This window comes from Sorex fumeus, unplaced genomic scaffold (genome assembly GCF_029834395.1).
Source record: "Sorex fumeus unplaced genomic scaffold, SorFum_2.1 ptg000131l, whole genome shotgun sequence".
NCBI classification, from domain to species: Eukaryota; Metazoa; Chordata; class Mammalia; order Eulipotyphla; family Soricidae; genus Sorex; species Sorex fumeus.
Genome location: NW_026606188.1, coordinates 20493890 through 20515264, shown reverse-complemented (window position 1 = coordinate 20515264; position 21375 = coordinate 20493890). Strand labels below are relative to the sequence as shown.

Sequence of the window (21375 nt, the reverse complement as noted above, 5' to 3'; positions counted from 1 at the left end):
CAGATTTAATTCTTAAAATTTCAGAATTCAAAAATTGTGCGACCACTACTGCAGCTGTGCAACATCGTATGTTATTCATAATCAGCAATAGAAAACAAATTGTCTATGGTTGCCTTTTCAGCAGATCTGAGTGTTGGGGTAAAATCCCAAATAGTAATGGTGGGCCTGGGGTCGAAATATTGAATGTAATCAAAGTAGAGAGAGAGTAATGTGGAAATCATCTGCCGCTGCCCCACAGGTAGAGGAAGGGTGTGAGATGGGGTATACTGGGGATTTTGGTGGTGGAAAATGGGCACTGGTGAAGGGATGGGTGTTTCATCCTGTCCCTTGACTTAATGACTTATGACTGAGACTTAAACAGGAAAGCTTTGTAACTTCTCTCACGGTGAGTCAATAAATAAATTTATAAAAAAGAAAAAAAAAGTAAGGTGGAGTTCATGACCAATTCAATCAATCTAATTAACAGCTGAATAAATAGTAATACTACTACATTAAAATTGAAAAAAAAATTTTTTTAAAGTAATGCGGAGTTTAGGCCTACTTCAGTCAGCTTATCAGTGGCTAAATAAATAGCAGTACTTCTATATTAAAAAAAAAAAGAATAATTAAGCTTTGTTTGGCAAAAACAGCAACATTTAATCTAGGGCTGTTTTTGACCCTTTGCTAAGGCAGTTCTTTCAATTATATTACACAGTGCTCCATGGATCATGAAGTTTTCCAGACAACTGCTTATAAAAGTCACTACCTACTGTTCCATATGTTTTAGATATTGTTCCTGCATGTCTTTCCGGAAGTCTCTTCATACACATGTATGAGATCTGATTTGATCTCAATCAAACAGTTGATCTTTCTAGAGTTTTGCTGTTACTCTGCCTCCTTAAATCTTAACTCCACTTCTTCAGTGCAGGGAGACTTCAGTGCTTGGATCTCTCCATCTTATACCAATACCCAAATATACGTTTTAGCTGAAAAGTTGTGGCATTGGTAGGAATTTCTTGATTTGTCTCCTGTGTCTCAGGGTTCATTATCTACTGTTGTCTAATATCCACTTTCTTGAATCCTTACAGTTTTATGTATTTTTTATGACTATAGCTATTTTGCATAAAAGTGTAAAACAGTCTCCATTACTCTCACATAACCCTCCAATTTTTAAAAATCATTTAAAACAAATACGTAATTGAAAATTTTATTATTAAACTGAGTGCAAGAATTATTATAAGTGAAACACGTAAACATTTTGCAATAAAAGAAGGGGTTTTACAACTGGTGCTGGCGCAGATGTGGCAAGAAAGGGATCCTCCTTCACTGCTGGTGGGAATGCTGACTGGTTCAGCCCTTTAGGAAACCAGTATGGACAATTCTCAAAAAATTAGAAATTGAGCTCCCATTTGACCCAGCAATGCCACTCCTGGGAATATATCCCAGAGAGTCAAAAAAGTATAGTCATAGTGACAACTGCAATTGTTTATTCATTGCAGCACTCTTTACAATAGCCAGAATCTGGAAAAAAACCTGAGTGCCCAAGAACACATGACTGGTTAAAGAAACTTTGGTACATTTACACAGTGGAGTACTATGTAGCTGTTAGAAAAGATAGAGTCATGAAATTTACATACAAGTGGTACTACATGGAAAGTATCATGTTAAGCGAAATGACTCAGAAAGTAAGGGATAGACATAGAAAGATTGCATTCATCTGGGGAACATAAAGCAACAAAATAGGAGACTAACACCCAAGAATGGCCGAGATTTGTACCACGAATTTTACTGCATGGCTTGGAGGCCAACCACACGTGCTAGGGGAAAAGGGAGCTCAGATAGAGAAGGGAACACCAAATAAAGGGTGTTGGGAGAATCCTCCCAGGATGGGAGAAGCATGCTGAAAGTAGATTATAGACCAAACATGATTGTCACCCATTGCCTCTTTTGCAAACCACAACACCCAATAAGAGAGAGAGAACAAAAGGGAATGCCCTGCCACAGAGGCAGAGTGGGATGAGGGGGGATGGGGGGGTGGGAGGGATACTGGGATCTGTGGTGGTGGGAAATGGGCACTGGTGGACGGATGGGTATTTGATCATTTTATAATTGAAACCCAAGCACAAAACTTTGTACAGTCTACAACTGTACCTCATGATGTCTTACTAATAAAAATTAAAAACAAAAGAAGGGGTTTTATTTTGTCTTGAAATTTATTATTTCTTTATAATCAGGTTTTCATCTACAGGGGAAAATACACATGTAACATTGGAAACATTGGTTTTAGAAAAGAGGAAGAAAGAGAAAGATGAAGAATGGAATGGGCAGCAGAGAAAAGAAGAATGAAACAATGAAAAAAACCTCTTTGTTATCTATGATCAGATAGATGGGAAAGTTCTGCCTGGAAGCTAGAAGACCTGGCTTCAGCCCCATGGAAAGCCACTCAACCCATCTATGTTTCTGCAAAATATATTCACAGTGTTTCCAGGAAAATGCCATTATATAAGACAATAGTTTTAAGGTATATATTACATATATTACACAGAATAGAGAACACAATGAATATTTATACCTTTTCTGTGTTCATTTACATGGCTAGCTGCATTTTAAATCCTGATTCAAAATGCAAGTTTTAAAGATCTATAAAACAACCACAAAACTCAACAACAAACAATCCAAGAGTCCTATCCCAACATGGGTAGACAAGATGAACACTTCCCCCAAAGAAGACATACAGATGGCCAATTGGCATATAAAATGTGTTCGTTGCCAATCATGATTAGGAAAAGGAAAATCAAAACAACTCTGTGATACAATCTCACACCAGTGAGAATGAGATATATTAAAAAAATGTCTGAAAACAGTCAGTGTTTCTGGGATTATTGTGAGAAAGGAATCTTCATTCACTATTGGTGAGAATGTAATCTGTTCAGGCTATATGCAAAGCAATATGGAGATCTCTTTAAAAAATAGAAGTAGAACTCTCATACAACCCAGTGATGTCCCTTCTCAGCAGCTATACTCCAAAGACAAAAACATTAATTTGAAAGGATATATGCACACCTATGTTCATTGCTATAATGAATCAGGGACACTGTCTCGTTTGCCAAGGCAGTCGAAAATCAGATGGGCTAGACACATAATGCAGTTTGGAGACAACTGCTGGACTACAGCCATTACTGACTGGATTCCATGGGATGTCAAAAGATTGCGTGGCCACCCACCTATAAGATGGTCAAACTTCTTCGTCAAGACCCTGAACAATCAGTTTGAGGCTCTTCCTGTTCCTGGAACAAGCAGATGCCATTGAGCTACCCTAGCACGCCACAGGGACGAATGGAGACGTTACTGGAGCCCACTTGAGCAAATCCATGAGTAACAGGTTGTTAAGTGATCAAGTGGTGTTCATTGCAGTGCTTAGTACAATAGCCAATAGCCAAACAATGCAAATGCTCAGCTACGGATTAGGAAGTTGTGAGATACATAACAATAGAATACTATGCAGCTCTAAAAAAGACCAAAATCATGCAATCTGCCACAACATGGATTGAACTGGAGGATATGATGTCAAGTGAAGTCAGTCAGAAGGAAAGGAATAGATACCAAATTTGTAGGACTTTAAGATACACAGCAAGGTAGCAAATAAGGGCTAAAGGCAACACAATGGGAGAAGTGATCCACAGAACTAAGTTTTCAGGGGGTGGGAGTTGAAAAGGCTCCTTGGGCTCCTTGAGATCCTTTAGTTCCTTTAGTGTACAGTTGAATATGCTGGTGTGTCTGGAATTACATGCACAGGAAACATTAACAATCATTAACAGTGCTGCAAATTATAATTTCTCAACAATAAAGACAAAAATAAATAAAATAAAATGCAAGTTTTGTTCTTAATCAGGCATGATAAAGCCAACAGATTAGAAGATTCTTGGTACTGGAATGGCAGTTTTCAAGAGAGAGGGAACAGGGCACCACATCATGCAGACCAAAACAGGAAGCTGCAGGGTAGGTGTGAGTGTGGTGGCAGGAGGAGATCATGGTCACAGTCCTCCCGTTGTTCATCGATTTGCTCGAGCGGGCCCAGTAACGTCTCCATCATGAGACTTGTTACTGTGTTTGGCATATCGAATACGTCACGGGTAGCTTGCCAGTCTCTGCCATGCGGGCGAAATACTCTTGGTAGCTTGCCGGGCTCCCCAAGAGGGGCAGAGGAATCGAACTCCGGTCGGCCATGTTGGCCGCTTGTAAGGCCAACGCCCTACCCGCTGTGCTATCGCTCCAGGCTGGCAGGAGGAGGAGGGACACAAACACAAGAGTCTTTGTTGATCGTTGTGAGTAGACAGAGGTAGAGCAGGGCACTGGCTAGTTTAAATAATATCAGCAAGTTCTTGGGCATCGGAACTATCTCTGCTTCTCTACCTGGGACCTGGCCCCAGGGTGGCCAGGACAAGTCAGAGCAGCTCATAAAGAGCCTGATAAAGGAGGGGGACGGGATGTGGATGATTGGATTCTACAGGAGTCCTTCTTGTCTCTAGGAATTACCAGCCCTGCCAGAGACACCCCTTCAGGGTCAACAAGACCCTAGAAACACAGAAAATTAAAAAGCATGGTTGATAGGAACCCTGGGATGGAGCGATAGCACAGTGGTAGGGCATTTGCCTTGCACGCAGCCAACATGGCTGACCCGAGTTCGATTCCTCCGCCCCTCTTGGAGAGCCCGGCAAGCTACTGAGAGTATTTCATCTGCACGGCAGAGCCTGGCAAGCTACCCGTGATGTATTCGATATGCCAAACACAGTAACAACAAAGTCTCCAATGGAGACATTACTGGGCCCGCTTGAGCAAATCGATGAACAACAGGAGGACAGTGATACAGTGATACAGATAGGAACCCTAATCAAGATGGGTGGTGTCACACTGCTGTGTCTACATGCAGTCCCTCCCTTCCAGAGCACCCTCGGAGAGCATCTGGGCTCCCGAGGAAGGGGATCTACCTGTGACTCAGAGGCCTACACTTCCTCTCCTGGTCTATGTCCCCACCTTGCCAGGAGGAAGGTGAACCAAAGCCAGTGCCCAGCGGGCTGGTACACCCTCAGAAAATTATGCCATCTGGTGCTAGTCCAAGTAATTAGCTTAACGCAGGCTGTGGGGTGCTAGTCAAATGTTTCTCATAAATAGATAATGAATTACTGATGATGACTCCTCAGATTAAAAACAGCACTTAAGGAGAGAGTCCAGAGCCCATGCCACTTTACTAGCTAGTCTAACTCTGTCTGTGATTGACCGAGGGGGCTCCCTGGCACTACCCAGGCTAGAGGAACAACCTGCGCAGTGTCAGCAGTCTGAGGCCATGGAGACAGTTGGTGTCCAGCTTGGGCTTTCTGCCTTGGCCCTTTCACTGATAATGGCACCAGAGACACAGGGTTGCCTGTAGGTCTGACAGAGTCTTGTTCTGAGATCTGAGTCAGACACTGCTCCCTCCCTGTCCCTCCCCCTCCAGGGAATGATGGCCACTGGGTCTAGGCTGCAGAGTACAAGAGACACTTTGTCCATTGTCCATGGGGAGTGAATGTACCTTGTTCCATTGGCTGCGATCCTGTGGGCCTGGTGCCTTTGTGCACAGCACATTTGTCCCCTTGTTTGAATACTGTACATCCAGATCCAGCAAAGTTACTTAGCGGAAGAGCCCATCCTCACCACTGTCTTCTGAGTTCCTGCATCCTAGGCTCAAACTTAGCTCATCACAGAGGAGAACTATGAGCACTCTGTGTGGCGTTCCTGAGAAGACTTTAGGAGTCTTTTCAAATGGTTGGCAAAATAATGGTAAATGCACACTTTCCATAGGTTCCATCCTAGTAACCATCAGAGTCTCGATTTTTGGGTCACCCATCTTATGCCCTCTCCAGCTTCTGGCTTCCCAGAGCTTTTCTCCTACTCCCAGAGACTCAAAGATGACTCTGACCAATTTTAGAGGTGTGCAGGGGACAGGGTTGGGCTATACCCAGCCGTGTTCAGGAGCTCTTTCTGGCTCTATGCTCAGGAGTGATTTCGACTGGAGTTTTGAGGACCATAATAGTGCCAGGGATTGGGCCTTGATGAAATGCGAACTCCTTAAGCCCCGCTCTATCTCTCTGATTGGCCTGGACCTTCTCACCCACCCTGCTGACCCACCACTAGCTGCACCTAGACGAAGAAAGACCTTCATCCACCTGTCTCCCCAATTTCCCCTTCTTTCTTAAATGTTGAGCTGTCCTCTGATTTCTTCTCCCTGGTCGATAAACAGGCTTATGCCAAACAAGGAAACGACATCTGTTTCACCTCCTTCAGTCTTATTTCTGTCTTATCTCTCTGCTCCACATAACCTGGATATCTGTTCTCTACAGTTCTGTTTAGCACATGGAATTTTCACAAACTATATTCAGCACCCCTAGCCTAACTTCTCCTGAGTTGAGCATAGCGCATGAATTCCTGGGTGGGGTTAGAGGATCCTGTTGCCTGCTAGCCTGGATTCAAAGCCTTTTCCGGCCAGTTAGCAGTTGTGTGTTCTCAGACAAGTTATTAAACTTCTCTGTACCTGAGTTTCCTTCTCCAGAAAATGAGGATAATATAGTGCCTGCATTGAGTGAGTTGCAGTGGGGAGTAAAGAAGATGCAAAATACTTAGCAGTTTCTAGCGCATAACAAATGCTTAATAAACGTGACTTATCATTGTTTGTGCCTGCAATAACCTTATTTATTCTCCTTGTTTGCTCCCAGGAAGCATCTTTTGGCAGTCTGCTTATTACAATTTCTCTATAGACACTTCTCAGGGGGCAGCAATATAGGGTGCTTACCTTGCAAGCTGCTGACCCAGGTTCAAGCCCTGGCATCCTATACTGTACCTGAGTGCAGAGCCAGGAGTGACCCCTAAGCATAGCCAGGTGTGAGTCCCAAACAAAATACAAAGAAGCATCAACAACCCATAAAAGCTCATCAGTGGGAGTAGGGTGATAGCTCAAGCATAAATTCTCCCCTCCCCCATCATGTTACCCTCATATGTACACTAAAGGTTCCCAACACCAGGCATAACCCTAGCAGGCCACAGCAACTTCATGCCTGGTTAGCCAAATATTGTGGAGAGTGGACCCCAGGCAACCTCTAAAAGTTTTTAATTGGTTCCTCCACTGCCTGCCAAAAAATCCTAACTTCTAAGTCCACCATCTATGGTCATCTGAACTCTGACCTCTCTCCCACCCATGCCAGCTATGATCTCCCAGGGCAGGTGCCCTTGGAAATGTGCTCCTTCCAAACTTCAGTGCCCTGTTTTCCCATCAGGGAAACCAGAGCATGAAACTGGGCATCTTTGCAACCCACAATACTGATGCAGTTGTCCAGCACCCAACGTGGACTAGGCCCTTAGCACTCTGGGCTGTCAGATATGGCTCCTTGGATATACTCTGCCATATTTTTGTGCCTTTGCTCAGCTCTCCTCTCTCTTTGCTGCCAAAAGCTCATCCTTCAAGTAAGCTCTGCTCTTGCTTGGTATCATGGTCAGGTGAAGAGGCTCCTGCCTCTGCCCCAACACCTCTATCCTGTGCTGCTCTGGATCACAGTGCTCTCAAATTTCTCATAGTTTTCCTGGAGAGACAGTACAGCAGTGCAGGCGATCCTTTCAGGCTGCCAAGCTGCATTTGGTTCTTGGTACCCTCTATGTCCCCTCCTCCACCCCCCCCCCCTGCCCACCAGGAGTCATCCCTGAGGACTGAGCAAACAGAAAGTTTCTAAACAAAACCAAATAGCAACAACAAAGACAAGGTCTTCCTAAGTCTATGTCCTGGTCTGCAGCCTGATCTCCACTGTGTGCCCACCCCCCACATATACCCACATACACATACTTCCAGCTCCTAAGCTTCTTAGTTCTCTCTATAGCTGGGCACACACATAGCACACACATTTGTCCATCTCTTCCCACCAGAATATCCATTCTGTTAAGGGTGGTGGGGTCCCAAACAGTGCTCAGGGACCCTGGAGGCCACTTCTAGCTATACTTGGCCAGGCTGTGAGAGCCACTGAGCATAAATCAGGCCAACAGTGCTCAAGAGGCTATGAGGTGCTAAATACAGGACTGGGACCACCACATGCCAAGAATGACCTCCAGCCCCTCCAGCTCAGAGGTTCTCCAAGCCAAAGGTTCCCCAATGGAAAGGTTCAACTCTTGATTCTGAAGTCTTCCCACAGCTAATATACTGGCCAGCATCTGACTACTGCATAATAAATGTCTGTTGAATAATGACTATACTTATATCACCTATAGTCTGATCGTCATTACACCCTACCTCTCCCCACTGTTAGTTCATCACTTTTGTAACCCAAGCCTTGTTTGATATTGTCTATTCCCTAGTTGTTTGACTTCAGTGTCAAACAATGATCTAGTTCCTATCCCCAGGAGTTAGTACTCAGAGTCCTACTGAAAGAAGGCACTGAGTATGCATATTTGAATGAGAAAGGGGTGAATGAATACTTTAGGAAGCTGTTAGCCAACCTTAAAGTTTCACCAAAATGTATTAGGTTCATAGTTCCATTCACTTTGAATCTACCATGTTTCAGTATGAGCCTGCCCTTGTCTTGAGCCAGTTCTGCTCACTGCTCATTCACGCACCTTTCCCTTCCCATGAAAGATGCTGTTGAAATGATTAGGACTTGCATATGTGCATGGTGGGAATAAGCATATTGTGGATCTCATGCTGATGGATTTCACTAGTCACTGCTCACAGATGTATAACACAAGCTTGTGCTCTTGGCCATTATGATTGCACTTTATTCTAGTTGCACTGCTTGCTGGGTCCACGCGTTGAGTTCCAGTGCTCTATGTACCCTCTGTGGGGATCTGAGAAACACTCACAGAACCTGGGACCTCAGACAGCAGATCTAGCATCTCACGTGGGTTTCTGCTTGCAGACACTTCAGTTCAGACACTGAGCTATACTTGGTAAACTTTTGTTATTTAACTGTTTTTATGTGCACACACTCTAACTCGCTGCCCATGGCTCCAGTTCAAACAATTCTCCTTCCACATCCTGCTCACACTCCACACCAAACTACACGCTCAAGGATTTAGCTATGGCCCATTTGTGATAAGTCAGTCACTGCTCCAGTCCCTGTCTCCATCTCTGCCTGTTTCATCTCTTTCCTCACAAGCTGATCCACCCAGGAAGTTTTTCCCACTGATCCCCACCACCATGACTTTTCTTTGGCCCCCCCAAACCCATATTTTAGCACCTTATCACTGGCAGTATAAACCAATAAATAGACATTACACATGTGTGTATACTACACAAATGTTGCTTTCAAGACTCAGCATCCATTTAACATTTCAATTTGGATTAAAAATTTTCTATTTTTTTTAATACTCTCCTTGGTTTCTTGAAAATAGTACTGTATGCAAGGGCTAGAGTGATAGTATGGTGGGTAGGGCACTTGCCTTGCATGTGGCAAATACAGGTTTGATCCCCGGCACGCAATAAGATCCCCTGAGCACTGCCAGGAGTAATTTCTGAGTGCAGAGACAGGAGTAAGCCCTGAGCATCTCCTGTTGTAGCCCCAAAACAAACAAAAGAGTGCTGCGTGCAGACCATCCATGAATCCAGAATTCAAGATCTTCACTACAACACTATTATTCTCTGACAGATATAGAAGTGTGAGAAGAGCAGAGGTCAGGGAGAGGAGTTGATGTGAGCTGTGCAGTATAACAATCTTCACAATTACCCTTCGCTCTTCCTGGGATCTCAGGTTACCTCCTTTCTCTCTTTTAATGTGTTTTTATGGTAGGTTTCAGAATCAGATAATTAAGTTTATTAGAAATGTTTATAAACAGTATAAACAGTCTCTAAGTGAAGCCAGGAAAGATTCTTCTATTTATGAAGTCTATCTGCTTTAAAGCCTGGGGTTGTATAATCTATTTTACTGATCAGAGCACTTTCTCACTTAAATATCTTTTTTTTGGGGGGGGCGAGGATTGTATTCAGTATTCTTGAGGTTTAGATAAGCAACTTGTTCAAAAGTGTGCTATTTGGTACACTTATTATTTTCTATATTTTGTTTTGTTATTTATCTGTTTTTATGTGCATACTCTCTAACTTCAGTTAGCTGGGTCCCTCCTTAGATGATTAATCTCCCCAGGGAAAGTGGCATTTGATATCTATTTATATATTTTCTAAATATTTTCTAAAGCGCTGCTATGTGAAAAGAATAGTGTTAGAAAAAAAGATATATAAAACATGAAATCAACACATTCTTGGGGAGAAAGATGAAAATACACACATAATGTTATAAGGAAATTTAACTTGGGATAGGATTCTGTTTGTGAGAATTAGAAAATGCTTTGGGTAAAAGAAAGTATCTGAGTTAGATCTAGGTATGGAGGAAGAACTTTAGTGGGTAGTTCTAGAGTTTGAGGAAAGTGCAAGGAGTGATGAAGGAAGAAATAGAGCATTCTAGATGAATTGGAGAAAAGTGAAGTATGCAGAAGTCTTGAGAGAACCTGATATAGACTGACCTTCTGACTGACTTCAGAAGGAACGGATCTGTGGGACAAAGGGGTGGCAGATGGAGCTCACAGTATCGTATTTATAATTGATGAAGGCCTAGCTGGAGAGCTCGACTTTAGGCAGGGCTAAGTGCACCTGCTAACTGAACCCCAGAATGAGTCTGAACTAGTTGGTGACAAACGGTGCCAGGGCAGTGTCCAGAAAATGGGCAATATACAAGTCCCAGAGTTTTTCAATTATTCCTTTCCTGATATTTGAGATTGTTGAATAAAATAGGATCAAATAGTAGAGTGGGCAAGGCACTTGCCTTTCATGCACCTGACCTAGGTTCGATCCCTAGCACCATGTATGCTGCCCTAATCCCCCAGGAGAGATACCTGAGCCTAGGGCCAGGAGTAAGCTGGGCATGCACCAAAACAAAAAATAAAACAAACAAAAAAACAAACAGAAACAGTAAATGGTATCTAATGGAGAATTGATTAACTTAGCATAGTTTATTTTGCATCACCTCTCTTTCCCACAAAAGTACCATACGATAAGACAGAGTAAACTAAAGGAAATTAAAATCAGTTTCTATGAAAATTCACTGAGGATTGGTCTAACACAGGGCTCTTCAGGGACATCTTGACCAGAATGGGAAATTCCTGATGCGCTGTAATTTTGAAGGCTCTACATATTATTTTTAAATTAATTTTTTAAAAATTTTGTACTTTCACTTTTTCTTAAGAAGTTAGTGCAAAGCAACAGATTTTTTAAAAAAAATTAAAACACAGAATTCTTATCTTAATTCCAAAGATAAAATAAAACTTTATGCAAAGAACTAAAATTCAGCTTAACCTCTATGGAAGATTCCAGGGGAATAGCTGAAATACATTCACAGCCATTATTTTTTCTTTACTCACCTTGGATTCGCATCTCATTTCTTCCTGCTTCACTAGGACCTCCTTCTATGAAGGAAGCTCTTTCTCATCTGTGTTTAGTACCTCAGTTTAACTCCAGACTAGTTGCTGTTTTCCCATAGAGTTTTCATTTCTCTTCAGCAACTATGTGAGCTGTCTTTTGGCTGTGATCAAGCGTAGCCAGGATGCAAGCCTTGGGTGTAGATGGTGTGGGCAAAAGACCTCGGAGATCCTGGCCTAAGATATTTAGGGGAGAGGAAACAAAAACAAGTTAAAACAAATTCTTACACTGTATAAAGTAAGCTAGCATATGTTAAACATATACAAAATATAAAGGTAGAAAACTTTTTCTTTGTTTTTTGTTTGGGGATATATCTGGTGATGCTCAGGGATTATTCCTGGCTCTGCATTCAGGAACCATTCCTGGTCATGCTAGGAGACCAAATGGGATGCTGGGGATCAAACCTAGGTTGGCTGTATGCAAGGCAAGTGTCCTCCCCTCTGCACTAACTCTCTAGTCCCCAAAGTGGAACCTTTCCAGGAAGGAAAGAGTATATTTGACTAGAGAAATTGAAGAATGCTTTGAGGACAGTATTGGGTTGAACACAGAGTATTTCTTCTAGAATCTTCAAAGTGATCTTGATTTATGGCAACTAATCTTCTAAACACTAATCTTATACATACCCTTACATGCCTCCCTTCAAATTATTCATTTCTTCAAATGCTCAAAAATATTAATATCAACAGTATCAGTGTTTTCCCAGTAGATGATACCACCTCTAGGGTGCTGGAATGGTGCTGGGGAGCAGTACTTGCCTTAAGTGCATTGTGGGTGTGTGTGGGGGGGTATATTTCCTATTTGTTTTCATAAAGTGCTTGTTTTTCTTATACCTGACCCAGGTTCAATATCTGGCATCACGTGTGGTTCCCCAAGTCCCACCAGGAATGAATCTGAGCACTTCTGACCTCAAGTATAGTAGGGGAGCATATTATTCATGCACGGTAAGTGTGATAGTCATGTTCGCTTATATATCAGTACATTTCACTAAAGAACCAAAGGGAATGCTCTGGTGCCCCATGTCAATAAAGCACATTCGGTTACACATTTCCCTCCACTCCTTTAAACAAACCTTTAAAACATTGTATTTACTTATGTTTATCCCCTGTCTTCAATCTCAGTTGCCTCCTGTTGGGCTGCAGTAATGAGGGGGGCATGGAGGGGTGGCTATGATGTTCACAATTTCAACTCTGGTCCTCACTGTTATTCGCAAATCAGGTTGTGTCGTTCCCACACACAGTCATCAGTCCTGTAGTCCTGTAGCACTTTTGTTGGTGCTTGTCTGGGGTTGTCTTTAGTTGAGCCATACAAGCTATGATTGGGGCATTCTCAGGAGCGCTCTCAGTTGAAGTGAGAGCTGAGTATGGTCTCCAAACAGAATAGACAAAACAGAACAAGATGACATGATGCCTGTTGAGGAAATGTGATATGGATGGGCTGAGAAAGGAGCTGTAGGGGCTAGAGTTCCCTGTCCAGGGCTAGTTCTGGGTGGGCGTTGGCTCCCTGTCCCCAGTGCCCTCTGGACTTCTATAGGACAGTTTTGACCGGTAAGCAGTTTAGGCTCCCAGACGAATTGCACACTCTCCACATGGATCCCTTACCCTCCCCCGTGGGTAAAAAGAAGAATGCAAATATTCAAGTAAAGAGCTGGTGACTGTTTGTTTCTACTGACACTTCCCACTCCTCACCACAGCCTTCTGGCTTGTCACTATCCTCTTCATCTTTCAGACAGAAAAACACGCTGCCTGGAGGAGTCAGGTTTGGAATTCATGGCTCTGAACTTCAGAGATGATCTCTTGGGGCCAGAGAGGTCGATTGCCTTGCACAGGCCAACCCAGGTTGGATCCTGGGCATCCCAGATGGTCTCCAAAACACTGCCAAGAGTGATTCTTGAGTACAGAGCCAGAAGTAAACGCAGCAGAGAACCGCAGGGTGTGGCTCAAAAACCAAAAGCAAACAAACAAAAGAGATGGACTCTCCCAGCATTTCTAGAAGATTGAGTTTGGGTGGAGACATTTCTTTCAGGGTGGGAGGAAGATGCTTGGATCTCTGGGTCTGTAGGAGGGGTGTGTGTGTGTGTGTGTGTGTGTGTGTGTGTGTGTGTTGTGTATTTTGGGATCATTTTCTGAGTCTACTGAACTTCAGATTGAGGTATGAGTGTGTACATGGGTGTTTGTGAGCTGGTTCTTGCAATGACATTCATAAATAAAGGGTGGTGTGTGATGGGGGTAGTGCCTAATTTGGGATCTTGTGAATATTGATGTGCTTTTGTCAAGGCAAAGGGTTTGGATTTTGTGCCTGAAGGTGAGTATGTGTGTGTATGTGAGTGTGAATGTGTGAGTGTATAAGTGTATGTGTGTGTGAATGTGTGTGAGTGTGTGTGTGTGTGTCCCTGAGAATGTGAACTTGATGCGAGCTTAATCTCACATGTTTGAGTGCCTGCTTTGGTGCTGGGTGGGATCAATCCCTGCCCACTTGTTTCTCACTGAAAGTTAAGTGTGCGCACGTGTGTGCATGTGTGAGCCTGAATGTGCAAGCATGATGGGGTACTTGGTGGGGCCAATCTCTGCCCACGTACTGAGCCTAAGTGAGGTATGTGAATGTGTGTGAGTGTGTGTGATTGTGCATGTGTATGAGGGTGTGTTTGTGCATTTGTGTGAGTGTGACTGTGTGAGTATGTGAATGTGCATGTGTGTGAGGGTATGATTGTGTGTGAACGTGTGAGCGTATGAGTGTGATTGTGTGAGTGTGAGTGTGAGTATTGTGAGTGTGTGAGCATTGTATGTGCATGAGTGTTGTGTGTGAATGTGTTGAGTGTTGTAAGTATTGAGTGTTGCAAGTGTTGTGAGTGTGTGTGAATGTGTGTTGTGAGTGTGAGTGTTGCAAGTGTGTGAATGTGTGTTTTGAGTGTGTGTTGTGTGTGAGTGTTACGAGTTTGTGAATCTGTGTGAGTGTATGTTGTGAGTGTTGTATGTGTTGTGTGTGTTACGTGTGTGCTGTGTGTGTGAATGTGTGTGAGTATTGTGAGTGTGTGAGTGAGAGTGTGTGTGTTGGGAGAGTGTGAGCATTGTATGTGCATGAGTGTTGTGTGTGAATGTGTTGAGTGTTGTAAGTATTGAGTGTTGCAAGTGTTGTGAGTGTGTGTGAATGTGTGTTGTGAGTGTGAGTGTTGCAAGTGTGTGAATGTGTGTTGTGAGTGTGTGTTGTATGTGAGTGTGTAAGTGTTGTGTGTGTTCTGTGTGTTGTGTGTGTTACGAGTTTGTGAATCTGTGTGAGTGTGTGTTGTGAGTGTTGTATGTGTTGTGTGTGTTATGTGTGTGCGAATGTGTGAGTATTGTGAGTGTGTGAGTGAGAGTGAGTGTGTGTGTTGGGAGAGTGTTGGAAGTGTGTAAGAATATGTAAATGTGTGTATGAGTGTGAATGTGGGTGTGTGTGAGTGAATGTGTGTGTGTGTGAATGCGTGAGTGTATGTGAGTGTTGTGTGTTTTGTGAGTGTATGTGAGTGTGTTTGTGAGTGTTACGTGTGAATGTGTGTGTGATTGTGTGCGAGTGTATGTATATGTGAGTGTGTGATTGTGTGTTGTGAATGTGCGATTGTGCATGTGTGTGCGTGTGTGCGTGATTGTGCATGTGTGAGTGTGACTGTGCGTGTGAATGTATGTGAGTGTGAGTGTGACTGTGCGTGTGAATGCATGTGAGTGTGAGTGTGGCTGTGCGTGTGAGTTTGTGAGTGTGGCTGTGCGTGTGCGTGTCCGTTGCGTGTCCGCGGCCGGCGGCGCAGGTGGGCGTCGGGGGCGGCCGCTGCCGGGCGGCCGGGCGCGGGGCGGCGCCGGGACAGGAAGCGGAAAGCCGCCGCCTTCTCTCCGGGCCGGCGCAGGCCGCAGAGGCGCGAGCGCGGGCGGCGGAGCCCGCGGGGCCGGCGCCGAGGTGAGTCCCGGGTCCCCGCCGCGGGAGCCGCCCCCGCGCCCCGCGCCCGGTCACACGCCCCGCGCCCGGCCGCGCCCGGCGAGTCGCCGAGCGGGGCTCCCGGAGCCGAGCGCGCCCGGACCGCCGCGGCCAGCCCGGGCACCGGGCGGCGGGGGGACGGGATCCGGCGGCGCGGCGCGGGGACGCAACAGGCGGGGAGGAGTTGCACAGACGCGGGGGAGCGGCCGCCGGCAGCCCGCAGCCCCGAGCCGCCGTCGGCCCCGAGCCGGGCAGCCTTCGGAGGACTCGAACGCGTCGCGGGCGCGGCAGGAGCGGCGGGCCGCGGCCTGGAGCCCGGACCGGAGCCGGTGAGACGTGCCGCCCGCGGGCTGGGCTCTGCGTCCACCCCTGCCCGCCCGGAGGACGCCCGGGCCCGGGGCTGCGGCGAGCCGAGCTCGGTGCAGCTAGGAGCGGGAGAGCGCTTTGTGGCGGTGCCTGGCGCTGGCACCCTGTTCACGCCCGCCGAGGGGTCGCCGGTGGGGAATGCATGTCCTTCTAGACCCTCTGAAAGCCGGCAGGCTGTAAAGCATCTGCATTCGCGCGGGGATAGTTATCATTTCCACCGGGCTGCTTGAAAATGTGATAAGTCGTGTCACCGATCAACAATGTTAACTACCGTTCGCCTTCCAATGGGTGGGTTCTTGATTACACGCTCCTGGGCTCTTAAAGTGAGAGGGCAGAACCCGTCTGAATCCAGGGAGACGGAATTAGTCATTTTATGGAACCACTAATTAGAGTTTTTGGAGTTGAATTAAATCTGTGTGATATTGTTGGGACTTTGATTGGTGGGAGGAAACTGTTTTATTCCACATGTCAGAGAAATAACACTCTTCACCTCTCCAGGAGCTTGTTAGCAGCCCCAAACTTTGGCTCCTCTTTGTGTGATTAGTGAAAAGATCTACCTAGTGGAAAATTTCAGGCTTACTGTGGTGGTGTGCCTTGGTTGTGATTTAATTTGTAAAGAAAATGGGAGAGTGTGGAGGGTGGCTTGTTGCATATTGTGAGGACTGCTTGCAGTGCATTTTGTTGTCTTCATGCCTTTGAGCCACAGGTTGGAACTCCGAAGGAGTTAGATTCTTTGCCAAGTCCCCCTGTTGTGCTGAGGCATTAACAGGTATTGAGCAAGGAAGAGCTCTCCCTCCCCCCCCCACCCTGTTCCCATTCACACCCTGCCTCTTACTCTCTAGACTACTCTGCCACATTAGGGCTCCATGGGGCTGATGACTTTGTATTTTAATAGGTAATTTACACCTTGGAGCTGTGAGCTGATACTATTTCAGGTTCTTCCCTTTTCTCCTGTACTCCTGCCATGCTGGAGAGGGAGACATTGGGATGGCAAATTCTTTCTGGCTCAGACAGCTTCTGATGATTGGGTGATTGCCTTGCCCCAGCCACCCTCTGTCCTTAAGCAGTTTTGTTAGTTGGTAGCTTTGCTGTACATTTTCTTTAGCTAAGGGCACAGGTTCTGGAATTAAGTGCGCAGATTTCCCTGGCTCCAACATTTCACAGGTATGTGCCTTGGTTTTCTTAAACATAAAATGAAATTAGTGTTTTGACTCCTTAGGAGGCTGGTTCTAGGGTATATGTGAACTATCGCGCACAGATGACTTACCCGCTGTTAGCTCTTGGTTATTGTCGCATCCTCTATGTAAAGTGAGTTAGCTGTAGGCAGGTGTTGAGTTCTAGTGGGGATGCAGTTGGGAGCATCATGTCATGTCATGCCATTTTCCAGAAACGCGGCAATGCAGGATTAAGTGGACTCGGGGCTGGGCTGGTTCTGTGCGTGGCTCTGCTCTTGGTAGAAGTTGCATGTTGAAGTGCTTGCTCAGTTCCTTCTGAAACAGTCTCCCCCGATCCTCACTTACTCAGCAGCAGTTATTGGGTCTACCACAATGGCGTTTCTGAGGAATAGTAACTGCAGTCTTATTTTCCTGAAGCTTAGCTAGTAGTGGCATGGGGTCACTTGAAAACAAATACACATCATAGAATCCCAGACAAGTTAACCATTCACAGCTCTTCAGACATCTGCAGCTAGCTGCTGGAAGTGTGTTGGAGCCAATTAGTGATTGCTAAAGAGCAGTAATTCTGAGAAGGTAAGTTGGAGTCATTGGCAAGCCGGGTAAAATGCTGTCAATATTTTCTTCCTGGCAGATAGAGGCCCAGCATTATTCCTTGGTTAAGAGCTCTGTTGTAATGAAATGCCCTATGCGTTTGTCACAAATGCTGCTAGCCCTCTGATCCAGACAGTGTGGCATTGCTTATAGAATGGCCCTCCGGTTGATCGTCGATTTGCTCGAGCGGGCCCAGTAACGTCTCCATTGGAGACTTTGTTGTTACTGTGTCTGGCATATCGAATACTCTCGGTAGCTTGCCGGGCTCTCCGAGAGGGGCGGAGGAATCGAACTCGGGTCGGCCATGTTGGCCGCGTGTAAGGCGAACGCCCTACCCGCTGTGCTATAGAGTTCAGCAAAAATGCCTCACAGACCTTGGCACACTTTTCTACCAGTTCTTTCAATTCCTGGAAGATTGGAAGAACCTTCAAAGACTTGTTACAACCCAGAGTTTTCTCTGATACTTCCAACCTGGGTACTGTGAACGGTGTGGAAAGGAGTAGAATGAAAATGACTAAATATTAGCTAGAGTCATTGTTATTCTTTAAAGGTTCACTGTCACTGTCATTGTCACTGTCCTCCCATTGTTCATCGATTTTTTTCGAGTGGGCACCAGTAACATCTCCATTGTGAGACTTGTTGTTACTGTTTTTGGCATATCAAATATGTCACGGGTAGCTTGCCAGGCCTTGCTGTGCAGGTGGAATACTGTCAGTAGCTTCTTGGGCTCTCCGAGAGGGTCAGAGGAATCGCACCCAGATGGACCGTGTGCAAGGCAAACGCCCTACCCGCTGTGCTATCGCTCCAGCCCATAAAGGTACACTAACATAGGTTAAAAAAGAAAAAAGAAAAAGAAAAATATATGGTGGTGTTCAGTGATAAAATGTGTAAGCCTCCTATCATGCAAAGGAAATCTTCCCAATCTCATTTCATGTCTTTCACCAGCCTAGAAGTAAAATAGATTTCTATTGTTATCATGAGGGAAACAGGCTTAGAAAGTTCAACTCCCTTGATTTGAGGTCCCAGAGCTGCTAAAATCCTGAGCCAGGATTTGAGTAGTGATGGTTTAACTTCAGAACCTGTGTGCACTGTGGCACTCCACTCTGCTTGTCTGTAGAAGAAAAGTTGACTTGAAGCAGAATTATTTAAATTGTCATTTACCTTTGGAGTGCCATATAATTAAAAATGGGTACCTTGAGAAAAAGGCTAGCTTCGAAACATAGTAAAAAAATAATTAATGGATTAAACCACCCTTTAGAATTATGTGTGTGATTAAAAATGAAATATTCAAAGTCAGTCATTTGGTAGAAACACAGTTGTTCCAGAAAGCCCTCCTCTTCATGGGGCTGTGGAAGACCTCTTTAAATTCAACATGCCCCTCCCAGCAACTTTCTCCCCTCCAAACCCTGACTGAGTTCCTTCAATTACTTAATAGCTGTAGGCAGAGCAGCTGATGATTTTATAATTTCCTTTTCAGGAAGGTTAGCCTGTCTGTCATTACCCTAGCGTGTTATTTACCTCATAGGATTTTCTCAGCGCTGTTTGGCCTGTAAGTGGTAGTCAGCTCCATTTTATGTGGGTGAACATCACTTTAGGGGAAGAGTCTCTCTGAGGCCACTGATCTTGGCTTTTAATAAAAGAGAGCCAGGAGGTGCTTATTGTTCCCTGGGAATTCTAGAGCTGAAGCTGCTGCCCACTTAACCCCACACCCCCTGCTGTGTGGCGTCCCAGAGCAGAGCTTTCTGGGGCTCCTGCCCTGTCCTGGCCTCAACCCCCAGCCAAGCGGCTCAGGTAGTTCTGAGAGGGAAAGGTGGAAGCCTGTAGGTTAGGGGCTCTGAATTGCCGCTGATTCTCAGTGTGCCTGAAAGACTCACAAATCTTGCTGCTGAAGTGCTTGTTGTCTGAACAGTAGGAGTTCCATGACCCTGGCCTTTCTGCTGGCCTGAACTCTGTGCCGTTTCCCTCCCGTGGGAGTATGGTTGGGGCTGGGGGAGCTCTGTCAGGGCTTACTCCTGCCTCTGTGCTCAGGGAACGCACCTGGGATACTGGGGAGTGTATGTGTATATGTGATGATGGGGTTCAAACCAAACTTGGCCACACGCACGACGAGCACCCTACCCATTGTGTTAATTCACCAGTCCCTAAAATTGCACTTGATAATAGACTCAAATTTATGATAGACCCAGGTTTATAATAGACTCAGATTTTGTTCCCTGGCAGAGCATTTCTGGTCATCATGTGGAGCGGCCACAAAACCCATCATTCCTTCAACCTTCACACATCACACATCCTGCTTGGCCCCCAGAGCAGGACTGGGGACACAGAGTAGAGTTTATAGGGGCCTGCAAAAGGGGCCTGGTTGGGAAGACCATGAATGGCCGATAGCCTGAACTTGGCCACAGCCCTGCTGCTTGCATGGACCTGGACCAAGGAGAAGAGACTAGAGCTGGATGGGGACACAGGGCAAGCCAGTGAAATACGGCATTGCCCCCAAACGTGCTCTGAGACACCCTGGAAAGGGGTTTCGGGTCAGGAGCCACAGCCACATTGTGGCTTGAAGGACCCAATTCCTTTCCATGACTCCCTGCCTTCCTGAGAAGGCTCCTGAGCCTTATCCAGATTCTGGTAATGCGTGCCATTGACACAGAGACTATCTGGCCAGAGAAGCTTTTGATATGCTCCTCTCTATACTCCCAGGAGTTGTGTGGCCCACTTGTAAATGAATTCACTCTGAATTTTGTCACTTTGCATCCTCTGGCTGCGGTGACTTCATTCCTTAGATCAGACCTGAATTGGTAACTTTGCTAGAGACAGGGTCACCTAGAGGGGACCATGCTTTGCGGTGGCTGGGCTTGATGAAGAAACCTGCAGGTTTAGTCATCCTTTGACTAGAGGAGCTGGCCTCAGGCGGTGACTGGGAGGTTGAGGGGGTACTAAAAGACAGCGGGATGAGGGGGGAAGGGAATGTGGAAGCAGGGAGAACGGGGCTCTCTGGCATCAGTAGGGTGATTAGGTGGCCCCAGGAGAAGACATTGGAAATAAGGAGTCCGTTTTAGAAATGACCCTAATTCCAAGGCTTGAGGCACCCTTCCTGGAAGTATTTGCTTATATTCAGTGTCTCCAAAGCAGATAAGCTCTTATTTCCAAGGAGCTTCATGGAAAGTCCAGAGTAGAGAGGAAGTAGGAAGTCCAGGATAGAGAGGAAGGATCACTCAGCAGTGGAGTTTTGGGTGATGAGAGTTGGGGTGGAAGGGTAGGGAGCATGAGGGGGTGGGGGTCCTGGGCATGGGTGGGCCTGCAGAAGACAACTGAAGGGTCTCAGGGAAGTGGTTGGCTCAGAGCAGGCCTGTGATCTTGGCCCACCTCTCGCTTTGGTGCCTGCCAGCTAGGATGCAGATAAAAATCCCCGAGCAGAACGGAAATGAGAGGGAAGGTGCTGAAAGCTCGTGGAAACGACTCCAGCTTGTGAAGTTTTGAGACTTCTGGGAGAAGCAGCGCGTTGGGAGTTTTCTAGGAAAGAGGAGGTAGGTCCCCATGCACAACTGTAACCTTATTAAATACCTGATGCATTTACTACATTTACTCTGCACCACAATCCCAGCCCACCCCCAAATTAGCCTCCTTCCCATTTCGCAGGAGGAGAGTGGGGAAGCTGCCTTGGTGGGGTATCAGCCAGTGTACAGGCCTGAGACTAGCCCAGTGCCCACAGGCAGGAGGAGCCGTGGGCGGGAAGGCTGGGGCAGGCCCACCCCGCCCTGTCCTGCCCCTTTCTGGGCTGGAAGCTCACTCCCAAGACCGGGACATCAGGTTTCAGGAACTAACAGGAGGCTCATGGCCTCAACA

At 45.8% G+C, this 21375-nt stretch overlaps 1 protein-coding gene across 1 annotated transcript in view; it reads left to right on the top strand.

Moving 5' to 3' along the window:
* The first annotated feature begins 15284 nt into the window (after positions 1–15284).
* The window catches only part of VANGL1 (VANGL planar cell polarity protein 1), a 45087-nt gene continuing 38996 nt past the window's right edge, over positions 15285–21375 (top strand). The window contains exon 1 of the mRNA XM_056139124.1: positions 15285–15382. The gene's annotated coding sequence lies outside the window, so the exon portion shown is untranslated. The remainder of the gene's footprint in view (positions 15383–21375) is intronic.